Genomic DNA, 5,200 nt, shown 5'->3' on the forward strand with positions numbered 1-5,200 from the left:
CAACACATCAGCATTCCCATCCTCTGTTTTTTACCATTATGCTCAAAATGACCACAATTTGCATGAACATTGGCAGAAAAGTCTATGGAGAATGAGGACAGCACCTTAAACCTCCTGATGAGGTTAGCTGGTTGCTAGGCAGTTTGTAGATAGCAGGAATAAGAGAGGCACAGTAAAGTCTCACATCAGGGGTAAAACCTGAAAGAGAACATCTTCAGTGTGTGATGGAAGATCAAGTGACAAGTGAAGAAGAACGAGCCTTTGCTTTGATCCATACGTTCAAATGTGGAACCAAGAGAAACAGAACTACATACACTTCCACATAAGGGCATATATAAACATAATCATTCCTGCTGCTACAGAAATCACTTTGCAGGTTGCTCCAAAGTAACGTGCTCTTAAAACTGGGGACTTCTATAAAACATGGTAAAGCACACCTAAATCCCTGTTCTATCACATTACTACGTAACATTCAAATTGCACTCAAAAAAATCCTGATACATTTTTAAATTAAATTTAGTTTTAAAGAAAATTCTGAGTCCCAAGCAATTACTCACTATTTATTGTTTTTCAGGGCACCTCAGAGAATTCTGGAAGAGATTATGTTTGCAATGGAATGCAAAACACTTCCCTTATGGCAAAATTCTTTCAGATAATGAAACTGTTGCATGATAGATGCTCACTAGAGGATACAAATCATTCCAGCTGATTGAATTTTTTTTTTTTTTTAAAGTCAATTACTTTTCATTAATTATTACTTCAGGTACATTTGCCACTTTTAATAGGTATTTGAAACAAATTTATTATTTTAAAATAACACGCATTCAATAGCTATTTTTATCAGCAGTATCCAGGGCATATGGCCCCAGTGACTGTACACTCACCCCATAGGTTAGAAAGAGCTCTCAGCACAGCAGGTGTTAGCAAACTTTTAACAGGGCTGGTATCAGCCAGCTACAAGTAACAGTAATGGCCCCGTTCAGCTCATTCCCTGGGAACACCAAATCCCTGTGTGAAGTTGTCTTTTCAACACTAAGCCCTATGAAATAACACAAAATACATGAAGCAACAACTACAAAGACCACATTCTACCATACACCTTTTTCAGGAATCTCTAAACAATATAACAGATCTCCAAATCACCAGAAACACTGGACAGCTTTGGTTTCTTCAGTGATGTTTGGAATTTTTAATTCCTTCAATTTTTAAAGAAATAGGAAAATCTTGAAAAATAATTATAGTAATGATAAGGTACTGATATTTACCCCCAAAAATAAAAATAAAATAATCATAGGGTATTTTATTTTGCTCCAAACACAGCACTAAAAGCTTTTAAGAATTCAGTAGTTAATGCAATTATGTAAGATGCAATCATAAAGCATATTAAACTTTAAAGTATGCAAACTTTAATTAATTTATTCAGACATACAAAAATATTAACTCTGATTCAAACAGGTAGGGACATGCAAAAAACAATATAATGTTTCTTTAAGAAGAGTTTTACCTACATTGGTGTATCACTACTAATACACCCAAATTATAACAAGCCTGCTGCATGACATTAAGGGCAGAATTAGGAGTATAATGCAAGACATCTTCATGGTAGAAATAACTGGTTTAAATATTTCCAACTAGGGTCAAGTTCTTCTTACACAGACACTAATTAAAAAATGTTTAAAACCCTGCTTGACTAGGAAAAAAAAAAAAAAAAGCTTTCAAACCCTGGGATTTAAGATGGGACATGGTACAATCAGCAAAGGCAGCTCAGGTAGAAAGCAACAGTGTGCAGCAGTTCCTTAGAGATGCCAGGCAGCGCTCCACCCCACGGGACAGGACCCCTATCCTGGGAAACCTCCACAGCCATTTACAGGAGGTAACTAGTTTTGAAGTCAGCTAGGAGCAGGATGGCAAAGATGACAAAGCACATCTTAGCAACAGTTTCATACTGAATCACATTTGCCCTTGTCAAAAAACTACACAAGTTGTTAGACCAATTAGCTATTTTAGTGGTATCTAAAAATGTACCAGGCTTTTTTCAGAAGAGGCAGAGATGGTCTGCCACAAAACCGGAGCTATAACACAATGAAAGAGGGTAACAGAATGAGGAAGGCAGTTATATTGTTACAACCACTATTACTTGCTCTCTGACTACACACCTCAGTGTACCTCACCGAGTTCTGCCAGCAGCCATCAGTTCCATTTACTTCTCAGTTACTCAGAGTAAGATACTACCTAAGGTATGTAACTAGTATCTTAAGTGGGAGGCACAGGCTTCTACCTGTACTGCTGCCAGTCTCCAATCCTTTTAATGTCTCTGCAGTGCCAAGATGATGGCAAATGCTTTTGTAAATAGCACTTTAGTACCAAAACTAACAGGTTAACTAGAAAGAGTGCAGTCACATCTACATTAGCTGGGAGCACAGACCAGCAAGAGCATGTTCATAAAGTACAACAGTTGGTGCTGAGGACCTGACTTCCACCCAGTATTATACATTTCAGGCAGCTTTTTCCCCCTCCTCATGATTTTTTTTAAATTAGAACACAAAAAGAAGATACAGCAGAAGCAGGATATAATAAAAGTTATCAAAAAAACAGTTTTAAAGTGTTTCTGTTCTCTGCTCTTCCTCATATTCTTACCTCTTCAAAAGTAGTTCTTAATCACTGAAAAATTTCAGGATTCCTCTGGAGTTAAGTATCTCAGTCAGCTGCAGACACCTCCATCCAGAACATTCATCCTTAAGTACAGATGTGAGCCAAGACTTGTGTCTCCTGGCTTGTAGGTGAATATCATGTTAAATGGACTTAAAATGCCTTGTCATGTCTGCTGCTGTAAGCCTAAAATTGTATTGTGTTGTTTTGCAAGCACACCACAATACATCACTCTGTTCCTCCTTTAATTCAAAGATCTCATTTCAATAAGACCTTGCGATAATAGTTTTTGAGAAGAGGGGGGTTAAGAAATAAGCACTGAAGCAAACTTCTCTATTTTTATGAATTATACTTTTTTCTATACAAGACAGTAGAAAAAATTAGTTGTATGTATGTTTATAATCAATGTTTTCTGGCTTCCAAATGTTTCACACTCAAGTTCCCCTCTCATACTCACTGTTATGATGGCAGTGTTCCTACTAAGTATAATTTGGCTCATCTTATATCCCTCAACACTCTGCCTGCTACAGGAATAGAATAAGCAGAACAGAGGTGGGGTGACATGAGCACGCATCTCCGATTCCCTCTAGCTTAGCAGTCACACTTCTGCAGCCTCCATTTCCTGGGAACTTAGAATTTCTTCTTGCAAACAGAAGTTTTACACAGTCAAGAAGAGACCAGACACACAAGTACTCAGTCTTTTTACTACCTACAATGTTCAAAAAGCAAGAAACAGCTATCAACAACAAATATCAATAGGCATATTAAATTCCTGTTCAGCAATTAGAAAAAAAATATTTCTGCTTAAGTCTTTCCAAGTTCTACTTCCATATTGTTGAAATTTCATTTTCAGTTAAACCTGTCAGCGAACTTTACTGAAATCAAAGATTTTAATTACACTTGGCAATCCCAGAACCGCTGTCTTATTTGGACGAAGTGTTCTTCAGTATTAGCCATCAAAAGAAAATTGATATTCAAATTCATTCCTTTTTTCATGGCATTGATTATCCTGCAAAGTAGATGGAAAACAGGATTCTACTAGTGCAGTTGGTGAAAGAAATATCTAGAAGGCAAAAAATTGATAGCAGCTTCTACTTATGCAAGTAGATTGACATCTAGTGTGAAAAGACTGAACTACAAAACCTATACTACATAACAACAAGAATGAATTTAAAATAAGTAAATACATATATATTTGTTTAAATGACAAGAGAAGCAACTACAAGCACCTTTAAATCTTCTTTTCAAAGAGCTACATGGAACCAAAACCATTGTACTAGTGACTGAGGAAGTGCAGCTTCTAAAAGAGAAGAAATTAGATGTTAGCAATGAATCTTAAAAGCCAGTGAGAATCAGGAAATAAGCTCAGAAGTCAGATGGAAAAGGAGAGGAGCACAAGCTATCTGATCAAGCAGAAGTTTTTTTCTAGCCTCAGATAAGATGTACAAAAGGTAGAGACAAAGGCAGAATGATTGCATGAGTTGTTTTAGAGTTTATGACTGAAAAAGATCTTTAATACTTTCATTTCTGTGATAAAGGCCCAAAGACCAATGAGGTGAGGTATAAATAGTTTCTAGGCAACTATGTTCTTTAGCACAATGCATATAGTCATGAGAGACAAAGTGTGTATGTTGTAGAATAGACAAATAAAAGGCTTTTCATAGTCATCCTGCTAAAGACTGAACCTTAGTATCAAAATCATTATCATAGAATTTAGCTTATTAAATACCTTCAAAGATGCTTTCATTCCTGAAATGTAATCTCAAAAGTGTTTGTCACCTTTTTATTCTTACCAGTATCACATCTGATTTATGGTAGCATTTGCTGAGATTTTGGACCAAAACACATTTTCCTGACAGTTTCGTTCATTTCATGCCTATTTGCACCTTCTTGTCTGTAGTAATTTTGTAAAAACAGTATCTAAAAACCAGTATCTTAAAAAGCTGACAGAAGCACGCTCATACTACAACTCCCAACCCACTCAGGATTCATTTACTATAACAATATTAGGATATCTCTTCTGGCCACTACCAAAATCTCCCCAAGCCTATTCATTTCATATCCATATGCTTAGATATCAGATGCTTTCCAGAAACTAACAGCATTAGTATACTCCTAGTATTTGTGTGACGGCCCTTGTCTGTGCAGCTCTCTTTCTGTGTCACTGTTGAAAACAGCTCTTAACTGAACACACACTTCCAGTCACAAACAGTTTACAGGCCTCCTAACAAGTTAAGAGTAGAATCACACAGCAGCAGCTGGAGTTGTTTGAGATGCCGTCCCCATGGACGTTCTCACCCCAGGTATTCTTAGAGACAACACTCACAGCCTGTCCACCCCCACCCTTCTGCTCAGCGTATGAATACATGAGATGGATCACAAACACTGTTATCTCATTTCCCCCTCAATCACAGAATTCTGGAATTCAAAAGCCTTTGAAAAGGCCTGGAGGGAGAGGGGCAGGAGCACAGGAATAATTATGCATATGGACAATGCAACCTAAAGATACTGGCAAGAAATTTTGTTTTGCGTATTTGAGAAGCTGTCCCTA

The sequence above is a fragment of the Antrostomus carolinensis genome, unplaced genomic scaffold, assembly GCF_000700745.2.
Source record: "Antrostomus carolinensis isolate BGI_N321 unplaced genomic scaffold, ASM70074v2 scaffold19899, whole genome shotgun sequence".
In the NCBI taxonomy this organism is placed as follows: Eukaryota; Metazoa; Chordata; class Aves; order Caprimulgiformes; family Caprimulgidae; genus Antrostomus; species Antrostomus carolinensis.